General features: G+C 42.7%; 1 protein-coding gene across 2 annotated transcripts in view; it reads left to right on the top strand.

The window, feature by feature from the left end:
* The window catches only part of UNC5B (unc-5 netrin receptor B), a 211,616-nt gene that overhangs the window by 1,434 nt on the left and 182,562 nt on the right, over positions 1–27,620 (top strand). The gene's annotated exons all lie outside the window — the stretch shown is intronic.

The following is a 27,620-nucleotide window of genomic DNA, read 5'->3' as shown; positions in this document are numbered from 1 at the left end:
GCCAACGTGCCCGGAGTCGGGGTTGGTGTCCAGAAAGGCGTTCTAGGAATTAAATCAGGCAACAACAAAGGGCAAAGGTTGCTGTCTGGCCTCTGCTTAATCTATGGCTAGGATTGCCCCTCCCTTGCCAAGAGAGGAGTGGGGACCTACTCACTTTGTTAGGCTGGTAGTTCAACCGGGGAAGGATCACTTGATTTTTAACCTTCCCTCGATGTGAATGCCTTAATGTGCTAACTGGGCGCATTTTAACTTGTGTTTTCAAAACTCTGCCTGATCCTAAGGACGTTTTCAATCTTGGCTCTCTTCATCCCATGGATTTGGACTGATACATGTAGCCTTCTTTTGCAGAATAGCATCTTCCTCCCGGTAGCTGCTACTCAGATATCCAAATCTAATAACCTCTTTGAAACCAGGCCTCTAACCGGAGAAAGTCAGCAGTCTTGGGCACCCTTTTGCGTGGAAGGATGCCCTTTTGAACTCAGTGGGACATAGGATCGAGTTGTTAGACTGTAATCTCAAAGGTGAATCCTATACCTACCTATATCACCATAATGGCTTTCTGAAGAGGATGTAATCCCTCTCAGCAGGAGGAATCCAGTATGGGATGGCAGCCCCCCTCCTGAAGGATTTACGTGGAAGTAATTCCATTTGAGTTCAATGGGACACCCAGGCAGTGCATCCTCAAAGAAAAATGGCTCCCGTAAAAGCAGTGACAAGAAACTAATCAAAGGATGTATAGGAATCAATGTTTATTTTTATCCCGTTTTGGTGGCCCTCACTGTTGAAGTCTCTCAACTGGGTGTTACAGTGAGCTCTGTCAGAATACAGCGTTGTGTTCATCTACATGTGTGTTTGGGGGAAGCTCTAAAGAGGTGTGAACTTTAAAAAAAACTCTGGACTATTGACTATTCCCATTCTTGCTGAAGATGTGTGTTTCTGTGGGACTAGACACTTTATGTTTGTTCTGAGTGTGTTTATCATAGAGAATGTTGTGGTGTGGAAACACAGACTCATTGTAGTCCTGAAAGCTCCCTTCCATAATTGCTTATCCAGTGGAATGGTTTGAGGGTTGCGGCCTAAATATATTTAGTAGAACTAGCATTTATTTTAGTGCACACATTCTTTTTAATTTTTAAAATTTGCTTCAGGAAAGCATGGTGAAAAGGAAAGGTGTACAAGTTCTCTGCTTCCCAGGTTTAATTGCTGGTATCAACTGACTTGTTCACCTTTACATTCCATTGTTTATCTCTCTGGACAATACTTTAGCATCAGATCTCTGAGGGTGGTCTTTGTTTGTGAAGCTAAGCCCTTAGGACAAGGTATCTAGCCAACATTTGGATGAAAGCTAATGATGGGTCTGAATTCTTGTAACTGACAGTAGTTAGTATGTCTATTCAGACACTCATAAGTATACCCTGAACACTGTTTTTAGGGCTCTGTTTGCTCTGTTTCAAAAGTGCTCACTTGTAATTAACTGAAATCAAATTATAATTTACTTCAGAGTCTGGTACTTTTAATGGGTAGGGTAGACTGGGCCTGCAGTCAACAGTGAACGTTGTTGAAAGGGAGTGTGGGATGTGAGTCAGGGAGGTGACTCGCACAACTTTTCAGTGTAGCTGCGCTTTGCAACAGAATTAAAGAGACTTGAACCAAAGGTGCGAAGCAGGGGTCTTCTCTTGCTTTCTGTAAGCATTCTGAACATCTGTTGCAAAAGAGGAAGGTTTTGGAGCGTGATGCAAATCTTCTAAGACCTCCACTTGAAATGCAGCCTGGCGTTTTTACAATTAACTTCAGCAGAAAATCTGGGTTCCCTTCAATTTGACAATTTAGAAAGAGGCAAGGCTGGGAAAGGAGGAAGGGAACGGAGCGGAGCGCAGCCAGTTGGCGCTGTGAGCGAGCTGTTAGCTGCCCCTGCTGTTACTTCCAGCTTTGAGCTGCATTTGAATCTTATTGATGTACCCTTTCGCTGGCTGAGAAAATGATAACTGTGTTGAGGGTTCTGTTCTTTTATTTAATAACCATGATGGATGGAAGTGCTGCTTGAAGTCCAGGCATGGGGGCTCCGTACTGTGGGAATGATAGGATGTGTCGAGGTAGCAAGCATTGCAATTGTAAGAATTGCCTTTTAATTGCAGATCTTTGCTTCCCTGCTATTGTGTAAAGCCTGGACTTGAATTATACTCTGTGCAGTCTCTCAACTTTGGCTAACATAGGAGTAGGCTGTGAAGTTTTCTTAGTTATTTCCAGCAGTTACCAAAGTTTTCCTTGTCAAATCAAAGGAAAATGGTGATGGTCATATGATGTGGAAGCATAAAACAGTTTAAATTGATAATATACTATTGCAAATCAGCCTTTTCCTTGTACCTACACCCAGGGACAGAAAACAGCATCCTTTACAAGTATCTATGCTATTCTTGAACTATGAACACAAGAACTATGCTATTTTTGCAAGGGCTGGATTTTAGTAAGGCCCAGCATCTGTTTTCGATGCCAGGGATGATCCCCATAATGCGAAATTGTTAAAGTGCCTCTGAGCATATGCAGAGTATATTTACTTTCCTGCTAAGCAAGCAAAGACCACATCTCTGGAATTAACATGCAGGACTTTCAAGCAGATGAAGGGGGGCTACTTTCAGTCAGGAATGAATCTCGGTGCCTCTTTTCTTTTCTTTTTTGTTAAAGAGAATTTAACTACCTTTTGCTTCATGCCGATTCCATTTTCCCTGTCTCTGATTCAGGAAGCTGTACAATTTTAACCACTGGAACCCTCCAGCAAGGGCGCCACAAAGAAGCCAATCGGATGGTTTCCTTTTAAGTGCTGATATAAAAAGATGTCTTCAGCCACACATCTCCACAAGTCTGGAACCCATAAAGTCTGATGCCGGGGGAGGGCGGGGGAGATCATTGCTATAAATGTTAGGGGCTTCCAGTTCCCTGACAGGCGATGACAGGCAAGACAGCTTGTAAACTTTTGTTTGAGGGAGGGGGAACCCCAACCACTTTGAAGCCTCTTTAGCCTAACTGGTCATTTCCCTCCCACCTCATAAAGCAGAAGGAGGCCTGTGTAATGCACTCAGGGTGGGGATGTGTCACCAGGCATGCTTGTGATGTTTGGTCATTGCCAGAAACATCTTGCAGCAAGCATTATGGGGAAAACCCAGTTGCTTTCAAGTGTTAATTAAAAGTTCAAGCAAGACTTTTACAGAAGGATGTCTTCATCAGCATAGTTCTCCCATCTTTAAATACCCAGCTTTGGAAAAATAAAGTGATATAATAATGTGTGTCCTTAGTAGGACGATAGGCAGTGGCAAACCACCTTTGTTAGTCCTTTAAAAAAAATCCTATGGGGTCACCATAAATCAACTGCAATTTGAGGCACTTTACACAAACATACACGCACTGAGTGTCAAAGGCCCTAAACTGTAGTTTATTTGACTTGTACCTAAATCCATTTTCTCAGCCCAGACTTTTATATTCCCTTCTTCCACACAGAGTTTTCTTATGTAGGAGTACCACTCCCCTCCCCGCTTAGCAGAAGTTCTGTGCTTTGAGCAGGTATGTCACTAGCAGAAATCCAACAGGTGTATTCTCTTACCAGAGAGGCAACATTTGGGGGGAAAGCTGTACCTGGTTAATTTTTACTTGTCTCAGTCTTGTTCATGGTGTTGACTGTCTGTATCAAGAGGTGGGAAAGAATTCAAGCTACTCTATGCTACAGGCATTAGGAGTGTTTTCGAAAGGTATAAAGAATCTTGGACTATTAACATCAGGAAAAGACAGAGCATGCTAGTCTAGAATGCTAGATAAAGACTGCTGGCTTATCATAGTATCTTTTCTTGGACTTTAAAACTGAACAGAGATTTCTGTAGTTCTTTGTATGCACTGCAAGAATGAGAAGGGGGGGGGGAGCTGGTGATTTTCAATTTCACACCCCACTCATTTGTTTTGTTTTCAGTAAGTTCTTCATTAACGAGTTGAAAACAATCTGATGTCCCTACATTTATGGTGTGCATTTGAAAAGAGAAATTTGCCTTTTATCCGGAGGAACCTTGCAACAATTTTACTTTTAAAGGGATATTTGCTGCTGTGGCAAGTTTTGATGCTGGACTTATAACATGTGAAAAGTTTTTATTTATTTTTCCCTGCAGCTAAAAGAGCACTCTCAGCAGTGGGGCCCATTGGACAATCTAAGTTTCTATGACTCAGTTTTTCTTAATGATTAAACCACAGTGGCCATCTACCATTGCCAGCTTTTTCCCCGGCAGGCCTCCTGCACTTTTAACAAGCATTGACTCAACAGCTGAAGGGTTTCCCATCATTGCACCTGCTCAGTTTCTGCTTGCCACACCTTGAAAGGCACACAGGACCTGCATTGGGGAAAGACTTTGCTACCACCCTCCAGCCATCCCCTTTTTTAAGGATCTCAACTAGCCTTGAAGGCTCTTCGTAGCTGAATCATTGCGATATGAATTTGAAGGATGAGTGAACTGCTGATCGCAATTCGGAGATCTTGTCAGTTTCTTTAAATGCTCTGAGGCATGCCGTACTTCTGTGGCGCTCAGAATTGGGTGTGCTGCTTAAAGCTAGGCATGAATAACTTGTGGCCTGACAAAATCTAACACCACCAGTACTGGATTCAACAATTTTCTTTTCCCCTCCCCTCCCCCTTTAGCAGTACAAAGCCAGGAGTATAGAAGAAGAATTGGTTTTTATAACACACTTTTCTCCACCAAACGGAGTCTTAAAGCAGCTTGTAATCACAATCCCTTCTTCTGACAACAAGCACCTTGCGAGTTAGGAGGGGCTGAGAGAGTTCTGAGAGAACTGTGACTGGCCCAAGATCACCCAGCAAACTCCATGTGTAGGAGAAGGGAAACAAAGCCAGTTCATCAGATCGGAGTTTGCTGCTCTTAACCACTGTTCCATGCTGGCTCGGCTGCCGTCAATGGTTGGTAGGTTGATGGGAGGACTATGGGCCTGGTTAATAATATTGTAATGGGCAGCAAGACAGAAAACCTTTCTGGGAGAATGCTGTACAGTGAGGTTCATTTCAGCATTAAAAACCAACTGGTACCATGTATGTGTCTACAAATGTGACATAGTTGGCGGTGATGAGTGTTTTAGGATCTGACAAACACACAAGCAAAGTGCATCCTGTGTGTTTTGACAGTGCTCTGAGGTTGCTGTGCTTCTTGGCATGAACTTGAAAAGTGCATTAATCTGATGCTGTCCACATCTATAATGTTTTTGCTTAGTCATCTAGAACTGGGCAGCATTCCAACTACATGGGCACTCATGAAGCACATTAGAAGACAGGTTCGAAGGAGAGTGTTAATTTCTGTAAGAATCATCTCGTAATACTGGAAGTCACAGACTTGAACCAGGAGGAGAACTGTTGAAGCCTCGCATTAGAGAGGAGATGGTCTGTATCATACGTGGATCTCTGGATAGTTCTATGGCAGCAGTGTTGGTTAAGATGGGAGGTGACCTCTGAGGAGAAGGGACCGTTGCCTACTGAGACCATATTTAGTAATACTAATTGTCAAGAAACTGGTTTCATTGCAGTTTCTTGTTCTATTCAAGCATTAGTTCAGGCTGAAGGCCTAGTAAAAGATGGGAGATTTCTTCCTGAAACGTAGTAGGCTTGCCTTGATGAGACTTAGATGAGGATCCAGGTGCCAACGAACACCATCCACGTATCAGTTTCCAAGGACCCTGGAGCTGCAAAAGTGCACTCCATATAATAAGCAGAGTGAGATCATAGTGGGAAAGAGCCTTTGTTGAGGGGGCTGGGCCTAGCTGCAGATGGCCTAGTCACCTCCACAAATTCCTCTGACTCTTAGATCACATGATCAGTAACAGGCATCTCTAGTTATTGACATCATCAACTATGATTGGGATAACCAGGATCAGAGCAGCATAGGTTTCTGGGCATGTAGCTCAGATTCTAGTTTTGTTCCCTGTCTTGAGAGCTTGTTTCACCTATGCAATTTGCACTATCCTGGCATTTTATCTTGTGGATGAGTCTTGCTGACTGGAAATCTGAATGTTATCCTGGACTGGATTGGACTTTGCTGAAAGAACTCATGTTTGGGGGTAATATCTTCTGGTCTGATCTGATCTGATCGGTTTATTTATGGTAATTCACCAGCAAGGCACTAAAGGATTACACACCACAAAGGTTAAGACAATGCAAGCAAGCATTCCCATTAAAGGTCTTATAGCTTAACACAGTGGTTCCCAACCCCCTTAATAAACAGCTGGGAGCTCATGTGATATGATACCCTGTGAGATTCAGAGTTGCAGCCTTAAGGGATGTAGTCAAGTACTCTGATCCTTTGGATACTATGTCTCACGGTAATGGTAACCGATCTGTTATAAACTAAATGCCGTGCTTTATGTTTGGGTTTTCAAGCCTGGCTTCTTCTGCGTGGTAAGAAGGGCCGTATTTGCCATTGAAGTTGGGGGTAAAGTTAACTTGGGTCTGATGTAGTTTTGGAATAAGGTATGCACTTGCACCGAATCCCTTGGCATGCTGACTCGATGCTTGATTCATGTTTCTTATCAAGAGTGGCATGTGCTACTCTGCACAAGGATCCACACCGCTTTTGGGAATGTTTCCCCCCTCCCATAAGCCCCCCTCCCTGCCACCACAACACTATGCAGGCTGCATAAGCAGCTGCGAAAATCTGGAATGGGATGCTGTGAATGTGACTAACATGTTTGCGCTAGCGGGAGTGTGAACCTGTGATTGTTGAGTACAAGGTGGTGCTCTTGTTTGTACTGGATGAGCATATGGGCTTGCACAAAGGTGTTAAAAATAAAAATGTAAAGAGGCATTCTTGTGGTTATCCTGCTTTGTGGGGAGGAATCTTAAGGGTGAGATCTAGGGCTGAAATAGCAGCAGTGGCGTATGCTGTGTGTGACTTCAAAACTGCACAAAGTGGGTGGGAGCAGCTTTCTTTTTTCTTTAGAGGCTCTGGGTGTTTAAATCTACATTCCCAGTGGCTTGCTTTGAATGTTGGTGCCGTTCATACTGTAAAGCAGGGCAGTGAGCAGTTTCTGGGTAAATGGCTGAGATGGGAATTTGTCGCGTGGCAGCAACATAACCTGTTACAGGTTTTATTCCCAACTTGCGATGGGCATTCCTTCTTGCATTCCAGAGTCATTGATGGAAAGCTCAGAGGAGTGCCTCTCCTGTCGAGTCACACTAAATACATACCTGCAGAAGGCGGGAACTGGGACACTGAATCAGCCACGGAACTAGTTCAGCCAAGTGGCCTCTGAGGTGCTGGGAGTGTGGTGGGTCCTCTCAACCCAGATCCAGGCTGCAGCATCAGTGCCAGTGAGCACAGGAGCCCACTGCTGTTGTCATCCTTACCACAGCCCAGTGCTGAACTGGCAGAGCGTGCTCCTGGCCACTGGTGGTCTCTCGGGCAGCAACCTTCCCCCTTCTCTTTGAAACTTTCCCGCTAAGCTGAGGTGCTGGTCTACCTGCAGCTACAGAAAGGAAAGGAAAGCAGAATGACTTGTTTGTCATCTTGGTCAGAAACTCTCCACAACTTCTGGAGTGTTCCAAGTACCTCTGGGAATATGCCATGCTTCGTAAAGTAATTAAAAAAAGAGAGAAGAAAACAGGTTCTGCTTGCTTTTGAGTACTACCAACGGGAGATGTTTTGAAAAGTGAAACTTCATCCTGGTTCTGAGCTTCTGGAAGCTTTGACTGTTCAGTCAGCCTATTGGCCCAATCGGTGTGTGGAGGGAAGGAGCTTCTTGGAGTGGTAGAGGGCTGTGCTGGTGAAATCCAGAAGTGGGCACCACCACAGAGCTACATTGACATCTAAGTGGATACTGGTGTAGCGGCGTGGGTAGGCTGGGGCACTCCTGGGAGTGGAGCCAACTTTAGTTGGTTTCCACTCAGCATTTGCAGCTGGGAATGCCGTGGCCTGGGGCTCAGATGTACACCAGCCAAAAGTTACACCAAAAAAGTGGCACAACTCCATGCAGCCCTATGGAATTGCTTTCCAAGTGGCTGGTTTTTTTCTCCTTTTTGCTGCCTTCCCATGGCACCTGGAAGTCCTCTGGAGGCGGCATGGCAGCACAGCAGCGCCTCTGTTCCCGCCCACCGCAGTCCTGTCGATTGGGCAGCCGGTGATTGCTCTGGACAGCAATACTTGGGAGGTGAATGAAGTGCGGCAGAAACTGAAATATACGCAGCAGGATCCTTTGCTGACATGAGGAGCAGCTGTTCGAGGAAATCAAACATCTTGGGAGATGTTTTTTAAAGATCTTTTAAAGAATTAAACATCTTGGGAGATGTTTAGAAGATCTTTTTTAAAAAAATCCTTTGAGGTTTCTAAATTTTCTCTGGATTTATTCATTTTCTCCTTAATTCCATATTAATGGTTATCAGTACTTTTAATTTGTTAATGTTGTGTAGACAGAAACCTGCTTTTTAGGGTACAAGACTCACACTTTCGATAAACTTTTAAATCAAATTACAAAAGGAACATTTGATAAAGTTTAAACTACAGTCAGAGTCCCCAAACGAGGAGAGAAAAACAGCACCCTCAGCTTGCAGGATGCTGTACAGTCTTAGGTTGCTATCACAACAAACGTGTGAAGTAGGTTATTGTTATTTACCAGATCTAACCAAATCATACTTTATCTATAAACAGGAATTGAGAAAGTCCACCCTTTCACCAAGGCTGGTTAAAGTGTAGCAAATATTTATTTATTAATTTTAAATACTAGTTTAATGTGTTTTCCATGGGTATTTGGACCTGCTAGTTGTATTGTTTAGCATAACTCCATGCAAACGTTAAGGCCATCCACAATGAATTTCCTGTATTCACCAGGAAAAAGCATTATAAAGAAAATTGGGCCGAGAAATTCACTGTAATAGCTCTAGCATTTGTCTTAAGCCCGTGTAGTGTATTGATCCAAGTTGATAAGGATTCGGTTCAAATCCTGACCAAGTTATGAATATCAGTCTTTGGCCCCTCAGTTTCTCTCAAGCAAACCTACTTTATAAAGTAGGCATGAAGATAACATTGGTTGGGGAGAAGCAGACAAACTATGGACTCCTTTGGCTCCCTTGGAAAGTGGGGTGTTTGTGAGAGAGAAGGCAAAGCTCAGGTCAGTGTTGCATCAGTCTTCATCAATTCCAGTGGCACAACTTCTGCAGAAGTATCCTTAAAAGGTCAAGGTGCCTGATCTGTCTGTATTGACCCACAGAGTGATGTCACATGACAGTGTTTGCTAGATGGACTATGTTTATGGGGTGGTTTCTCATTGCCTTCCTCAGTTGTCTACATTTCATCCCCAGCAAGTTGCCAAGCTCATGGAAGGCTGACAGCCCCATCCAGTGAGGCCTGGCCCCCTTCAAAGGGCTTTCCCAAAGTGTGGGAAGCCCAAAATAGAAAAAAAGCCCCAAGCCCTGAGAATCCCCCATAGGAGGGAATAGAGATACACCATGAAAAACATGGTGTATCTCTATCAGCAGCTCTGCCCGTGAATGGGGCCTGGCTGGGCAGTGGAGACCAACTAAGGTCAGCCCCCCCCCCCCCATTCCAGAATGCCCCTGGTCCTGCTGCCTGGCTGCTAGGGTAAGACACCCCCACACACACACATTTGCCCCTGGCACTGACTCCAAAGGGGGATTTGCCCCCCACAGATTGGGATGTGAGTCAACCTTCAGCTGACTACCTGAAAGGATGATGTTGTTAGTGTTGTAAATGGGAGGCCAACTGCCTTCAATATTGCTCGGACTGGGAATTATGAAGTGTTTATCCTTAATGTCCACTATAGATCGCAAATGCTTGCCAATGGTGGCCTGCAGAGCAGATGATCCTCCCTTTGGATCGGAGTGATGCTTGTACTGCAGGCCAAGCAGATGCTCTACCACTGAACCAAAGCCTCTGCCCAATAGATAAATGGTCTGGGTAAAAGAGGGGGGGGGGTGGATCCTGTGATTTCATTTCACCAAGTTTGCCTTCAATGCAGAGATACTTCCTTCAGCAAATAAATATATTTCTCCACTAGAAAAAGTTATTTACCATTGCAGGAAACCTTTCTCTGAAGAAAACTTGACAGAAGGGATCCATAGGCTCTAACCCAGAGGTGTCCAACTCTGGCCATGCCAGCAGGGGCTGAGGGGAATTGTAGTCCATGAACATCTGAAGTGTAGTCCATGAACATCTGACACCCCTGCTCTAACCCAATGACTGGACTCAAGGAGATAGGAAGAAGCATATCCAGGGCAAAGATATTCCCCTGTTGGCCTTTGGGAGCTTAGTGTACTTTTTGTCTGCCAGCTGCAGCCAGGGGGGCTACAGAGCTGACATGTCAAGGATGAGAGGGGTGGAGCTGAGCTTTCAGAGAGCTCCAGGGCCCCTCCCATCACCTTTAGAAGCAATTCGGCATGAGTAGCTCTGGCTTTCTGGGTGGGCTGATGCCTGGAGCAAGAGGGACAACCTCTGGGCTAATGTTGGGGTTTCCCGGATTTGCTGGCAAGCCCCATGCCTGGCGGTAGGAAGCCGTGAGACGGAGAGGACCACGCACCATCTGCAAGGAGTTCATTACAGCAGATGCTGGTGTCATAAAGCCACAGGTTCCTGCTGTTTCTTATTCACTTAGATCCTTTCAGCTTTAGCAATGCTAATGCTAGTGAAAACATTTGCTGAAGTGGAGGCATAAATCACAGTCCTTTTTCTCTCCTCTTGTCTTCCCCCACTTGCCTTGCCTGTCTTCTTTTATCTGCCTTTCACTTTTGTCTGTCTGTTTTCCTCACTTCTACACAACAGCTTTGGGGAGTCGCTGACAGCTCAGCACATTCTGTTTCCTTGTTTCTCTCCTCCCCCCCCCCACTTCCTGCAACAAAAGCACCCTTATTAGCATCTCTTTAGCAATGTGGATTTAATTCAGTGATGATCAGCAAACAATAGTTTGTTACTGTCTGCGAGGTTTTGCTGCCTCTGACACTCAGGAGGCCTATCTCCCTGAACAGACTCAACTTCCCTGTGCAAATTTGCAGAGGGACAGTAATTAAGTTCTAGCAGAAAAACAAGCGCCCAAAAGGAGCCCCTTTGACAGCTGAGCAACAAATATATTTATTGTAGCAGAGCGTTTTATGGAATGCATGTATAGTCCACCTTTCTCAGTGAGAGTCAAGGCGGATTAGGCCCCCAAAGTCTAAATGCCAACATAAACTAGTGGGACTTTGAGGTGCCTCTAGACTCCTTATAGTTTTCTTGAGCATAGTAGTAGCCCAGCTTTCTCCACTCCACCTCTGTTTCTCCTTCACCAACTACCTGCTGCAACTGGATTTTCCCCTTCTTGAATCTTCTGCACGACAAGGCTGCTGGGTTTTTCTTATTAACACAACCCTGCAGGCTTTTCTCTACCCTTGGGGATCTTTACCCGTGACAGAGAGCATTGTGAGATAGAAGATGGTATACTCTTTTATTATGCTCTTTCAACATACTCTTTTATTACTCACATGCTGACTTAACAGGGGTTTCTTACACAAGTGGCATCCCATCGCATTCATGACCTGCAAATCAGTTCTTACACAACAACTGATCTTACTACTAGTTCTTATAGAAATCTATAACTTGTCCTGCCAGACCAAGATAGAACCATCTTGACCACTTCAATATTGTAGCTTAGCCCATGGAATCTGACAGAACTTTGCCCTAGGTTCTATCTCCCCACCACCACCACCCGCCATCTAAATTCATGGTCTTTTTACACATTTTATACATTATTTGTGAGACCCCCTACAGGCATGTCATATTTTTGGTGGATCACTCTTGGTGGTCTGGATTCTAGAACCTGTCAGCCTCCAGTTATACAACTTCTTTACCTCTCAGCTTCTGTTTGGTTATCTGTCATGCTGTCTTACACCTATGCTCTAAGAATGCTTATCGCTTCAAAACACACTGGTTACATGAAGCATCTTATAATTGAACTAAAAGGCATATTTTGTTATCATAGCACAACATAACCTGGCACATTTGTATCAACCGTTTGACTCAGACATACGGTGTTCCATCGAGACATGATTAAAACAATTGATAAATCTGCCCTATCATTCAGTGACTTTGTATTATTGCTCTGGGGGTTTTCCTGCTGTATTTTTAACCGACAACCTTCTGTCACAAAACAACACTTGACTCTTGCAATTATTCAGCTATTCATTTTATGGATTTAGTACAGTTTTATCTGGCCCTTTTCCCCAGGAGTTCAGAACAGTATATGTCACTTTATACCCCTGTGTTCTATCATTATAGCAGCCCCACTTGAGATTGCTTAGGCTTGGGGTCTACAACCTGCAACTCTCCAGATATGCATGGACTACAAATCCCATCAAATCCCAATTGACCATGCTTGCAGGGGCTGATGGGAATTGTAGTCCATGAACATCTGGAGAGCCGCAGGTTGCAGACCCCTGGTAGACCCAGCAGGCTCCATGGCAGAGTAGAGATTTGAGCCTAGGTGTTCCAAATCTCAGTTGGGCATTACAGTCATTACACCATTCTTCCTTTCTGAGTAGTATCTTTGGAGTCTGGTATGAAAGGATACTATGTTAGAGATAGATTCTGGGGCAGCTTTGTACTCCAAATACCAGAAGCATTTGTACTGGCTCCCCACATCCTTCTCCTGGTATGCAAAAAAACCCACTCTACTGTTTCATCTTGCAACAGTAACTTAACTGGAGGTGTGAACGCAACAGTGGTAGGCCCCCTAATAAACCAGTTGTAAAATGTAAGTGTGAAAACACCCCCCTACACAACTACACTCCTTCTTACTCTACTACTCACTAATTATTTAGCGTTAACAGCATGATAGACTTTGATCTTTAATTCTAAGTTTGCCTGGTATCAGATTGTACTGTAAGGTGTAGGAAGAGCGAGCAAGCAGCACAAAATAGATAAAGCAAAAAAAAATTTCATTGCGGTGATTTGTCAGTGTAGTAATATGTGAGCTTTCTAGGAAAATAGAACTATGAAATAAGCAGAGGATCTCTGAATAACGCGGGAACATGGAGGGCGCTCTACTAAGGACCTGGTCCATTTGAGGACGTTCTCTTGTTCACTCAAATGTCATAGCAATATGTGTTGTATCACATACAAATAACAGAAGCAAACATTAATGAAGTCATATTTTTATCCCCTTACTCCAATTTGGTCTGAAGAGAATGATTGTTCATATTGAGGAAAGAGCAGAGCAGTTCCCTCTGTGGCTTCTTGCTTGACCTTGATTTTCAGTTTGCTTTAGCATGAGCTGCAGGACTGATCTGATTGTTAATGAAAACCTGTGTTTTGTGTCCCCAAAAAGGTTGTTTTCCCTAAAGGCTTTTCTGGGTTCCATTATGATTAAACTGACACCCCTCTGCTAGCTGCCTAGGGAAGGAGAGGCAGAGAGAGAGAGAGGAAGAGAGGAAGACACAGGCATTTGTGCTAAACACAACAAATGTAATTTCAACATTTTCTACAGTACATCTTTAAAAAAAACCCCTCTTTTAAAATAAAAATATGCGCAAGGAGAGCTAGCTGAAGCAAAGAAAATAGAATAGGGCAAAAGATCCTCTTTGGCACTCTGTCACCGACAAATTCATTACATTCATGAATATGTTTTGTACCCTGCTTCCTGATGGCTTCTACTAGCTTTTGTCATCTAAATTGCAAGGAGTTTTTGAAATCTCATTTAACTGTAAGTACATTTAGGATTTCATTTAAAAAGGGATCTACAGTTGTGAATAGAAAAAAAAAATTCCAGTCCAGAAACTGTGCTTTGCTTAGGAGTGTAACTGTTTCCTCCTCCCAGTGTATGTAAATGACAACAATCTAGCAGATGTAGCTTTCCTTAGAATGCAAATAGCAGGAGCATAAAAAGCTGCACCTGTTGAATTCCTGCCTAGTACCAGCCAGCCAAAGGTGGCAACCCTAGTTTAAATTTGCATCGTTATTCACATGTGACTAGTTCAATTTGCATGATTTTAGGTACCAAGCTATTGTTGGGTGATAGTTTGTCAGTGTTATGCCAACTTGTGAAAATGTTCAGACTTCCCCAAAACAAAACAAAACAGGCTTCAATTTGAAGCAGTTAAGGAGAAAACAAGATGAAATTGGGCATCTTTATATTTTTCCTCCTCCTCTGGACGTTTTAGCTGTTGTCTTAGCTTTCAAGATGATGTCCACATTTAGAAACTTGGAGCTAGTAGGAAGAAAACATAGTTTTATGCTCTTAACAAGAGCCTCTGGATTTCATGCCCTTTCCAAGGTGAGGAATGCCTGTTGCCCACCCATGTATAAAATGCTCAAGTGTAATTTTTTTCTCTTGTATTATAAGTACAGTTATTGTGATGCCATATGAAAAATTCCCTCACAGCTTGCATGACTAGCTTTTCATATGTCTTGTATGGTCTTCTGGGAGATAGGAGGACTTGACAATATACCTTGAAATATACTACCTTCACACATGTTGAGGGCTTGCACACTAACTGCAATCTTCACTCTCCTGTGTATTTAGGTTTGGTATTCGTGCATGGTGAATACATTCATTTTCCCTGTTTGCACAACACTGCCACCACTCATAATGGGAGGAATGTGGGTAGCTTACCCTCCCATTTAACATGGTTGGTAGACTCCTATAATGTCTGGCTGTAACATTTAAGAAGGCCTTTTCCTCTCACTCAAGGTCTTCTGTCCAACAGGGTTGGCCTCAGCCCCAACAGAGTGCTGTGGGCTTGGCTCAGGGGTTAGCTATGCCAGACACTTCTCTGTGCAAATCAGTCAGCAAATGGGGAAAGCTGGCTTGACTGAAACGGCCTGCGCATGGACACAAACCTCCCCCATAGCCTTACGGCTGTGTACTTTGTTCTCCAGCAAGGCTCCTGGGACATGTGTAGGTACAGACCTGCAAAGGGCTAATGGTTAATGCTGCAGCCATAAAGTGCAGCATGAAACTGAAAGATTAAACTGGACTGGGATAAGTTGCATGGGGAAAATAAAGTTGAACTTTTCAATTCAGGTCTGTTACAGAGTCCCCATCACCTGGCTTACTGTGCTTTTTCTCCCATCCCTTCCATTCTCTAATATAGCCAGTCTTTTAAAGGTCTCTCCCTGTTCTGTGTTCTCAGTTCTTTTCTCATGTCCGCCACACCTCTTGCAGTAAGATGAGGTGAGACTCCTGTGTGACAGAGTGGCTTCTTGCCCTGACAGGTACCTCAGGATGCACAGCCCTACCATTAGGTGCTTTTGGCTTCCTATTATTAGCATTGTTAATTACAAAAGTGTCTACATACAGTTTTAAGACTTGCTTAGGGCAAAAAATCACACCATGATGAGAGTTCAGAGGAGCTGTTCAGATAATAGTTGTATCTGAAAATACAAAGAAAGGAGGGGAATGAAAGTTTTGATCATGCCAGTGAGGGTAATTTGAGATTTTGAAGGCAGAATCCTTAAATGAACAAAAGAAAGTAACTTATGGGAGAGAGAAGGGGGAAACTGTGATCTAGCTAAGACTCTGTTTGGAGTCACATCCTAAAACCATATGAAGAAAATGTGCATGGTGGTTAATTTTCTAGGCTTTCTTGCGTTTTCTCTGTCTCTTGTACTATCCAGTCCCAGTTTCTTCTCTGACTGGGATGCACACCCGCTCATTAAGTGACAAACCGTTGATAAGCATGACATTAAGGTTGGTTCTGCCAAAATCACATCCTGCTGTTGGGTCAGTCAACTTCCTGGGAGTTCTGCTTCGTGGGATATCTGTTGCCTTTGTCACCAGCAGGCTGTTCTTCTTTTCTTTTAAAAACCAACTTTTCTAAATTGTGGCCGATCTTCTTTTTTCAAATGTGACTGACTAGATCCACCGTACCCTTTTATTTCTTAAAAGGCCCAGAAAATAACCCAAACAAGCTGTATTTTTCTCCTTTTGCCACCATGTTAGGTATTGTTAGAGTCTTATAGAAGATTTATGAAAAACAAGAAATGAGAAACATTATTGACTCGTAAAAAGTACCACTTGGAAAACCACACCAGTAAGTGGCAGAGTTTCTGTATGGTCACATCAGAAGGTTCGTATTAGTAATCTGTACTACTGTAGGGTCTCTTCAAGCTGAGAAAGTCAGAACTTTCAGGCAACTCAGAGAGGTATTTGCTAGCTACAGCAAATGCATCAGAACCTGAAATATTTACCGAAACCAAAGTGTATCAGTGGATATTTAGTTGAGTTATTTTTGAGTTATTTAATTGTTAAATACAGAGGGAAATTATCCCTTCTGATAATATCGAATCAACATGACATGTAATTGATGGTGTTAGATTTACGCTGTGTTGATAGCGGATATATTTGTGAAGCTTTTGTTTCTTCTAAGAAATAACTCGATCCATAACAAGATTTCTACTTCATTATGAGTTGGGGGACTTAAATGCACATGATTCATTAACCTAGACAAAACTATGAATCCAAGAGAGGATATCGAGGTCTTCACCACACACCTTTGCTGCAATGGTGTGGCTTTTATGGGTCACTCAGCACACTGCAAGAACGGAGGACAACTGGTGGGTGGGGAAGCATCATGTAATTAGCCCTTGGGTGTGTGGTTGTGGTATTCATTCACATACCGACACTGACTGGGATCACTTCCAAGGGAAGTAGCTCTGACATTGTGTGTGTGTGTGTGTGTGTGTGTGTGTAAAGCAGCCTAGGTCATGCTTTATATAGCACTTCTGGATAGAATTCAACTCTGGTTTGAAATGCTTTTCCTATTGCTTTTTCTAGCCATAATGTAACTCCTGTGATTCACACTTATGTTTGCATACATTTGCAAATTTAGAAATGAACAGCACAGATAACTGGCACCTCAAATGGCCAGTCACGAAATCTCAACCAGCCTGCCTCAAAAAGTTGATGCGAGGATAAAATGGAGGAGAATGATGTAAGCTGCTTTGGGCCCCCACTAGGGTGAAAAAAATAAGGTATAAATGAAGGAAACAAATAAGTCTGGAAACGAGACTTGCAGTTCATGGCTACAGCTGACAGTTTGTTGTGGTAATTCAGTTATCTGGTTTCTGTTTGCATTCAAAGGTATGTGTGCTTTGCAGAAATCTTCCTTTATATTTGCGTGCGTGGTGGGGAAAGAATCACAGTTCATAAGTGTTTATCTGCATCCATTTATAAGCTTAGAGCTTCTCTACTGATCCACATTTGCACAGTGATAAGCCACTGGCCCAAGAACTTAGACTGGCTAGTTGTTACATGACATCAAAGAAGGTAAGCCAATGGAAACCAAAGGGCTGTGGTAGGTTTGATACCCCTTCTATCACAGCAATCAACCAAATGAAAAATGAAACTAGCAGGATATAAGAAATAAAAGAAATTTCAGGAAATTTCAGGATTTGTGCAGGTTAGAAATTAAACAGGAGAATGAAATGTAAGCTGTTGCACTTCTGGGTCATGAGCTAGAAGCAGACAGAAAGTGTGGTTCAAGTTGGGATAATTTAAACAATTTACCTAATTGGTAGCAATACAAAAAGTTGGACTTTTTTTATTCCATAGCAGGCTGAATTCCAAAAACTAAAAAAAACCCAATTGAACCCCCATTTTTAAGATGGGAAGGCAGAACTTTGGATGTCATGAATCCTTTGTTAATTGAAGCAAATGTACAGGTAGCCTACAAAAAATGCACATTACCTCTTACCCTGTCCAAAGTCCCTGGCATATTTTGATTCTGTAAGATGTAAAATAGGTTTGACAGCATGTTCTGCACCCATCTTTTAGACAGGTTCTCTTTCTTTTGTCAGCGAATAATAATGCTACCAAGATGTCAAAAGGTCATTCCTCCCCCATCCTGATCTTTGCTGCTCTGAGCCTGATCTTATATAGACTAACAAAAAAGTATAACTAATGAGACTTAATTCCCAGAAAGAATTTCCATGTTCCTTTAAAAGGTCCAGAGTTAGACTCTAAAGACATACAATAATGGCACACTTATTTAGTCACAAGTTTAGACATATGCCCAAATGTATGAACAGAAAAGGAGCTGGGTGGATGAGGAGAACAAAGACTGTCTCGCTGAAAATACTATTTCTATAGTGTTACTATATTCTGTCTAAGAAAGGGATGTTAGTATGGTTGCTGATGTACAGCGGTTGAAATAATTGTATGCTTTCGCATTAGAATATAGTCCCAAGCAAATATGAGAATTATTATTTATTTTTATATGCTGCCTTTGTGAAAACTATTATTTTGTGCACTATTGAACATGGTACTTTGATTCAAGTATATTTATAGTTCACTGAATGACTGTCATCAAACTTTCAAATGGGAGTGGGGAGCAAGGTTAGTAGGCACTTGGACCCAGGTAGAACATTCTACAAAAAGAAAGTCTGGCATGTTGAGTTCTGTGGATGAGTAATGTACAACTTACTAATATCTTTTTGTGAGATAGAGTATAGAACAACCCCTCCCACCACCACCACCATGTTCCAAAACTAAAAGTCTGCTCTAATATATGAGGACACTTGGAATCTCCAAACATTTCATGATTGGCCCCGAGGCAGCCATTTTGTGGTCAGCAGCACCCCAAAAATGTAGTCAGTCATTTTGTAATAGTGTCAATTGCTTGTTGGTACCCAAAAGCTCAACAGAGCAGGGAAACTCAGCTCTAACCGCCACACACACTGCTGCAGTGCTTTCTTAGTCTTGATATGTGATTGGGAAAAATCGTAGTGTAAACAAATAGGTCTGCCATCCCCATATGTATGATTAAAGCCCATGAGTTGGTGAAGTGAGATAGGATAATTGTTTGGGGAACTGCTGGTGTCTAGACTGTTTCTCTAAAAAACAGTTGGAAGCCTATGGATGTTTTCTTCTGCAGATGGTACTTACCCACAGTCCCTCTCTAAAGACTTAAACACAGGCACTCATGGGACAGTAGGGTTGCTCGACCCAATCTCCTTGTTACTTGTGTGAGATTGTTCGTCATATGGTAAACTTTCTGAGAGGCTCGGATGGGAAAAGCAGCTCTCAGAAGAGAACAGCGCACCCTCAGTCACTACAGGATCATCAATTTGGTAACCAAAAAGAAACAAGAAAAGCCAGATTTGCAGTGCAACATGGTGATTTTATTTTTTGTCAAAGGTCTTTTTGCTTCCCTGTTCCCTTTTCCTTCACATGTATGCAAAGAATGCCAAAGCAGAGGGGATTGTTGCCATGTGAAAGACCATGACAAATCTCTCATTCACAGAAGTTTAATGCTTATTAGACCCATCTGCCTTCAGGGTGAGTTCCCTTTTCTTCAGCACCAAGGCCACCAAAAGCGAAGTAGCAGAGACCTCAAAAGCTTCCTAAGAAACAGACAGATGCACAGGACTGTGGAGGCAGAAAATAGGGAATCCCCCTCCCACCTCCCAGTAGTGTAGGCAAAAGATCTTAACAGTGAACACAAATAGCTGTGCATGTTTATGCAGGCAGAGAGAAGGAACAATATGTTCCAAGGAAGGGCTTCTTTTCTGCCTAAAATTTCATCTGTTTTTCTCCCCAGGTGTATGGTAAATGATCCCACTGTAGATTTTTCTAAGTAGATGTATATTATGCAATGACAGAAAAGGCATAGAATTAATCAACACAGATAAAGCACTTTTAAATACTTTTTAAAAACATTTATTAAATTCTTGTTAAGTTATAGTAAGTGAGGAGATCTTAGAAATGAGCCTTGAGATCTAAAATATTTCTTTATTTGCTGTTGGGATTATGAATGGCTTGACTCCCTTAATACCAGATAACCCTATGAAGCAGTGAATGAAAAGTGATGGTTGATAATTTGTTTTTCTTTTTTTCATGAACTTAAATATCTGTTTAATGGATTTGTATCTGTTTGGCTTTGAGACAGGATTTGGCTAGGACTCATTTATTTATATTTCAGTACATGATTAAAGTTCCACCAATATGAATTTGTTTGTCAGCTTGATCACTTTATTTTCTTATATTTAATAATGATAATCTATTAGCATGTTGACATTTGTATTAACTGAGTTCATTATTAGATATAGTTGGCTAATTTTATGAAGCTATTTAAAACCTAATTTTTTCCCAGTATTGAATTATAAAAGAAAAAGAAATATCAGTTATTCTTGTTGAATGACTGATTATATTCAGGGACTATTTTGTACTGGAATTCATTTATTGTAGTGGGTTGTCTGTTTATTTTGATGAAGTTGCTGTAAATGTTTGTAATCTTATTTAATGATCCATTAATGGATGCCTTGAAGTTCATAACACTTGAGAAGTTTCTTTTTTTCACTCACCTGCATATAGGTCATAGTCTTATTTTAGAATTCACTATTTTATTACTGCATTACTATTGAGAGGTTTGGTGGAACATTTTCTGATGGTACCCCATTAATGCAAGAACTTGGGCTGAACTCCCTAGCTAAGAATAAATTGTGTCAAATGAATTCTGTACCCTTCATGGATTGTGACATGTTCATCTGTCTGGGAGGTTTCCAAAGTAACTATAATGGGTATTTTTTTATTTTAATCAGGTTTACAGGAATACAAAAATAAAACTATATTAAAAATTTAAAATAGAAAAGATTGGCAGGCTATTTTTTTTAAGTAGGATTCATTCTGGAGCAAGTTCTGTACTGTAGCCAACTATCTGTATAATATGTTTGTTGAAACCATTACAGAGAACTGCCTTTGGATATGAGATGGATAGAAAAGACAGTATTACCACTGTCTATCTGGGGACAATATCCAGCCTTTAAGTAATCTTAGATTTATGAGAGATTTAGGTGTAGTTCTATCATTACAATGTAATTAAAGTGGACGTCAGAGCAAAATACACGGTGCAGACAATTCCCCAATTTCCCCACTCCTGCTGGAGGCAGCCCTCAGAGCCACCAAAAGTGTCGCTCTAAAGTGACCACGCCCCCAAAGACAAGGTAGGGGTGTGGCCCCACCCCCTGAGCCCCGCCCCCCGGCCTCAGTGCTTATAAAAGCATGTCTCAGAGGCTGAGGGACGGCAGTCACTTCTGGCTTCCCCAGAGGGGAGGGCAGAAGGGACTGCCAGCTGGGAGCCAAGAGCGGGGGGTGGGTGGGTGGGTGGGGCAGCTGCGGGGCATGGGGGGCGGAGCCCCACCCCGCTCCCAGGCATGGATGCCATTCCCCCCATACACCTCTGGGAACAGCTGTGACATTTTAGTATTATTGTAATCTGCCTTGAGGGCTGCTCCAGAAAAAGGGGAGTAACAAGGAATTGTGGCAGTGGCTGAGCTAAGCAAGTAACCAATTGCAAGGGGGACTTCGATGATCAACCCCTGTCATCCAGGTTAAAAAAAAACTACAAAAAACTAAAGAGTGTGGATTTGCTTGAGGAATTAAGCAACTGAAACCCTCGAATTATTCACTGGAAATTTGCAAGGCAAGCAAGCTTTGCGCAAACCTATCCACCTGAGGAGGAGAGACAACCTGTAGGGTTGAGAGGTGGCCCACGCTTTGGCTAAAGCTGCCAATTAGCATGTTAATAAACTCCCATTAGGGTGAAGAGTTTGGTAATGCAGGTTATGATCTGCTAGGCGCTGACCTGAGGGGAAGCAGCTGATTTCACTCAGTTTACCACCCAGCTTCTTGCCTTTCCACTCAGCCTGAAATAGATAATATGTTCTATACGTGTATGAGAACAGGCTTGTAGTGGTTAAGGGCAGCAGACTCTAATCTAGAGAACCAGGTTCTATTTTCCCCTCTTCCTCATGAAGCCTCCTGGGTGACCTTGGGCCAGTCACAGTTCTCTCAGAACGCTCAGCCCATGCTGAGGAGAATAATGACAAACCATCTCTGAAAGCCTCTTGCCTTGAAAACCTTACCAGGTCAGCATAAGTCACCTTTGGCCTGGCACTTTCCACCACATGTCACATTAATATCCCACCCTTCCTCTGTGACCACTGACATGGGTCGAGAAGGGGAGCTGTTGGGTTGAAACCCTGGGGAGCCGGATCACTCCGGGTCAGTTCTAGGTGGTATGTAGAGACCCAGAGAAAATCTTCTGAGAGTTGAGCTGCCCAGGGGGTTCCAGAGATAGGGAGACTCTGATGGTTCCGGGTAGCCCTTCCTAATTATAGAATATACAAAATAAAAAACATTATTTAGAAAAAAAGTTGCAAGTGGCCACCTCTTCCCCCCCCCTTAAACACTAAAGCTCAAATAAAGGTGGCAGTCATGATTACAGAACACATCTCATTTTATTTCATGTATCTTCAGATTTATTTGATATGTAGCTGTAAGTTGTTTCACTTGATGTTTTTTGCTGCCATCTGTGTGGTGCTGGGAAGCAGAAAAAGTCTTTGGAAAGGGAGCCCAGCCTGGGATTACTCCTATACTGTCCTCCCTACAATGCTGACTACAGCTGTATCATGGCTGCAGGCATTTGAATCTTCTCCCTGGCCCAATTGCAGTGTTCTACTTATGACTGCCATGCTAGCATAATCTGAAGATGACCAATATAATTTAGCCCAGGGGTTCTTTAAAATGAGTCTGTAGGTGATTAGTTTAAATTCTACAGTGATTTTAACATAATATAATCTCCGGTGGATAGCCATGTTAGTTTATAGTAGAATGACAACATTTGAGTCCAGTAGCACCTTAAAGACCTATGAGTCTTTACTTATGACTTTGGATGCTTCACCCAAGCTTCTTTAGCATCTGGGTCTTCCTTGGACCTTACAGGGGCTTCCACTTCTTTCCATGTTCAAAATCAAAAATCAGGGATGGTTTTCATGATCTCCTTCTGAGTGATAAAGAATCGTGAAAGTTGGTCCTCATATTGTCTTGATGTGCTCTCTCATCACTGCAGTGGCTCATCAAAGGACCTGTGTGTGTTTAGCTTGTCTTTGATGCGGCATAGTAAACATAAACATTGTGCTCATGTGGGACGAACAGCTCCAAAAAAGGCTGAGCGTTGCCTTTGAGCTTTTCAAAGAGTTGCTTAGTCATCTCTGTGTGTGAGTAGAATGTTCAAGTTGCTTATTCGCAAGAATAAGCGAGAGACGTTGGCTGAGGTATATTTCATGGTTTTGCTGAAGTCCTGCGAGACAAGTCTAAGGATGTGCACAACTGTCTCTGCCGATTCTCCTTTTGAGAGATGGCACAGGATTGCAAAAGGGACGCTGTGCCAAAAAAGCAAGGAAAGCATTTCCTCTTGATTATCAGAGCTGCAACCATAACTTAGTACAGTAGTATGAGGTAGTGAAAAAGAATTGAACACTCTCTTTAGCCGTTCAGTCTCTTAAGCCATTATTCAGCTGCCCAATACACTCAGAGTTGAGAAATTATTTTTTAAAAAATGGTAATCGGCACCGAAATCTATATATACATAAAAGCACTGCAACAGGTTTTAGACTAAGAATAAATCAGCAAGAAATAATATGTGTAATGCTTTGGCATCCAATCAAATCCTTTAAAGGAAAATTCTCTGACAACGTTTAGTGCAGAAGACAATAACGCACCACAAAGTACCCTAGTTGAGATATCTATTTTGGCTTTGCCCTCAAATTGCGACATTCAGGCATGTTCCCATCTCACATTTTTTTCAGTTTGGTTAAGGCAGAGTTGCTAACTGCAGCTTGGGAAATTGCTGAGGATTTGGGGGCGGGGCCAGGGAAGGGCAGATTGAGAAAGGGGGGAAGCTCATTTGGGCTGTGAGGCCGTAGATGTCACTTGCCTAGGCTGTCACTTTTTTTCCAGGGGAACTGATCTCTGTAGCCAGGACAGATGTTGAAATTCCAGGATAACTTCAGGTGCCACCTTGAGATTAGTAACCCTAGGTCAGGGGACTGCAACCTGACCGCAGGTTGCAGACTCCTGACCTAGGTTAAAGTGAACTAGGTTGGGGCAGATGACCACTGAGAATAATAGGATAGAGATAGCATCTGTCTATTTGGAGGACCGTATGGTCCATTGTGAAGGTCGATAAAATTTGCAACTTCACCTCTCCCCATAACTGCATAGATTTTAATTAAAGCAGCCATCAGTATTTTATTTTTACATTTCTGTGTTTTTATACTTCAGTAGGGCATAGCATAATTAGTCTGCTGTGGCAAAAATCAAAAGGACTCCCTCTTTTTCCTGGTTAGATTGTAGCAATCATAGAGTTCTGGCAGTTCCTATGATAGTATGATTACCACTTCTGGGTTTCCTCCAGAAGTGATATAACATCCCTAAACTAATATCCTCCATGCCCTGCCACCTCCCCAGCCTCCTACTGGTTGCTAGACATGGCCACCAACCCTAGAACTCAGTTTTTCAGTGATCTCAGTAACAATTATATTACAGTAAATCTGTTGATCTTTAAGGTGCTGCAAGAATTCATGTCTCATATTGGTATGTGTATCTCTTTAACAAGAACAAATCAATACTCATAGCTTGTAACCTACCCACCCCAGCTGTCTTTAGTTGTGAGGGAAGCAGTAGCAGCAGCAACAACAACAACAACAACAACAACGACGACGAATGCACGACCCATTTGCTAATTTACCTACTCTATTTTGAGTAGTGCATCGCATAATAATAATAATAATAATAATAATAATAATAATAATAACAACAACAACAACAATATTGGATTTAATATCCTGCCCCTCCTCTTTCTGACTTGGAGTGGCTTACAGCATCTAAAGCATAAAACTCACAACATACATCCAAAACTTTAACATTAAAATGCTCCAATAATAAAAACCAGTTAAGCATTAAAATTTTTAATAATTTACTAAAATACAGTTTTTCCAAGATGGCAAAAATGCCATCTGTTACATCCAGAGAATACACTATAAACATCGCACAAAGATAGCTTGAACTATCTTCCTCACTCAAGGTGTGGAGTGCTAGCCTTTGATTCATTCTGACACCTGCTGCAAAGAGTTTCCATGCCAGCCCTCCTGGAAGTTGTCAGGCTAGATAACAAGGAAAAATCTCCAGAGCAGGCACCAGGATGATTTGATGATAAGTGTTGGACCTTCCTTCCTGAGGGAGGATGAGTCTGAGGACGCGTAAGGGCTATTTCTCTAAGCATACTGCCTGTCGTCAGTGTGGCCACATTGGTACAAATCATGTGCACGCTGGACTGCAATTTTCAAGCTATTGGTCCAGACCAGTCCAATTGGAGAAAAAGCAGAACAGACTTTTGATGGCTTCTGGTGTTCCTTCCAGAATAAAGATCTGGATCTGGATAGTAGTGACTGGGAATGAAGAACTCTTAACTGTCTGCTTAAGTGGGGCAGTTCAGGTTGTTAGCAACTAAATGACCAAACACACCTTTGCTATGGTTGCATTAGTAGTTGCATATTGAACTGTTATGGCACTAAAGCAGTCATTTGCAAGGGCATTGTCTTGTTTGCATAGGATAATCAACATGCAGATTATTTCCAATGTGCTAGGGTTACCAGGAATGCTCTTGGGGCCAGAGGAAGGCGTCAAACTTGGCTGAGTGCAGTGATAGGATAAAAGCTACCACAACTGCATACAATTCATCTTCCCCCTAGTAAACGTGTACATAAAGGCCTGGAGTTCAGAGTACAGGGCACATTTCTGTCCATCAGTAATTTTCTCCAGTACCCAGTAAGTCTTTGTCTGTCTCTGACTCTACGCCAATGACATATTGAATCTGTTTTCATTAGTATTTATGTACTAGCTGTAAGGGAATGCGGCACTTCCAGTTTGACTGTTAATGACCCCTCCACGCAATAACTGAGACCACTTAGGAGTCTCAGCTGAGGAGTTTTACTGCTAGCCTCTCTATCTAATACTGCCTCAGCTTGTCTTGTGCCTTTAGAGAGTGATACAAAGAGATAAGTATATAATGTGAAGAAATGGACTACTTTGTACGCAGAGATGCGATGCAGTACAAACCTCCATCCACACAGTTAAAAACAAAAAGCCAAGAAATGGGAGTCTCTTTCCAGTAGCTTAACTAAACTTGCCTGCCATGTTTGTCCTGTTGCAGGATCAGTTTGGCATCCTAAATGCTAAGAATTATATATACCAATCAGGGTGTGGGTATTAATCAACACCCTTGCCATAAGTGGTGGTGTTCTTTGGAGCAACTTGCGTTATTTCAGCCACTTGGGCAAGCACTGTAGAGCTTATGCAAGAGCCTTGGGAGATGAGCGCTGACTCCTTAGGGTTGCCCCTTCAGCTTTCCCCAAATCCAGGTAACTCAACTTTCAAACTATGCAACTCAAGCGTATAAATTGTGGTGTTATCCACCGTTCGATTTGTAGATCTCCATGTTAATCACCACCAAAACAGGCCTTGGAAAACTTACCTTTACCTGAACCTTTGCTCATGCCAGGTCTTGCTCAGGCTTTCTTCTGACATGACAGAGCAACAGAGCAGGGCACTGTGCCGCGTGGGTTCCTGTTCCATTGCACCAGCAGGGTGGTGCGCCTGCTTAGTGTGAAAGCAAAAGTTTCTGCATAGGAGCTCTTGTTTGTTTTCCCCCTAGGGTTTGAACTTTGGCAGCTACTAAACACACACAAACATGGAAGCTTATTGGGTGACATTTGGCTAGCCAAGCCTATCTCACAGGGTTGTTGTGAAAATAAATGGATGACAGATTAGCCATGCCCTCAGCTCTTTGGAGGGAAGCTGGGGTGGAAGGCCAGCAACTAAGGAAAAGCCAAAGACTTTTGGCTGCACATGATTGGATGCACATGAAATAAATATTTCTCTCAATTTTTATTTTTTTTGCATTGTGAACAGCACATGTTTTCATAGTCATATGATTATGCACACAGTGACAAGAAACTTTGTGGTAAAATTCCTTGTGTTGTGTGGAAGAACTACCATTCATTTAGCTATTTAGAGTGACAATACTAGATCCCATCTCATGGGTCCTGTGGTGCTGAGGACTTACAGCCCTAAGGGGGTGAGATAGTCAGCCATTCCATTGCTGCAAAATAAAATTAGACATCTTAACATGTAGTGTGTAAAGTAGTGAGTGGTCACATGTGCCTGTGAGCTACAGCCTTTCAGGACAAAAGCAGGTGTGATTGGGGCAGCTGTTTCCATATGGCTGCCCCATCCAAGTATCAAAGGCCAGGTGTAGCAGTCAGCAGATGGACTAGGATCTGAGAGATCCAGGTCTGAACACACACTCAGCCATCGGTGATCTTGTGCCAGTCACTTTATATCAGCCTAACCTACCTTACAGAGTAGTGGTTGAGAGGATAAAACAGAGGAGAGATGTATGGTACTCTGGATCCCCAGTGGGAAGAAAAACAGGGAATAAATGTTTGGCTCAAGAGGTCCAAAGTTTTGGACCCTCAAAGGTGTAGTCCTCATCTCCTATTAGCTCCCATTGGAAACACGCACCCCCTGGTCCCCTTGTAGCTTCACCTCTGCTGTTATCCAAAGTATTTTTTTCCACCCAGCTCAGCTATGATACCAGAAGTGAACAAGCCAGGCTTGGAAGAAAGCCACTTCAAACACCTCAATCCTTAGGGTTGCTAGGTCCTCCCTGTATTCAGTTGTGGGGGCGGGGGAGGGCAGGAGACCTAGGGTAGCCACCTGCAGGTTGAGAAATCTGGGGTTGGAGCCTGAGGAGGATAGGAATTGCC

Source organism: Sphaerodactylus townsendi, linkage group LG08 (assembly GCF_021028975.2).
Source record: "Sphaerodactylus townsendi isolate TG3544 linkage group LG08, MPM_Stown_v2.3, whole genome shotgun sequence".
NCBI lineage: Eukaryota > Metazoa > Chordata > Lepidosauria > Squamata > Sphaerodactylidae > Sphaerodactylus > Sphaerodactylus townsendi.
The sequence above is the reverse complement of the archived record's forward strand: the minus strand, read 5'-3'. Positions and strand labels throughout refer to the sequence as shown.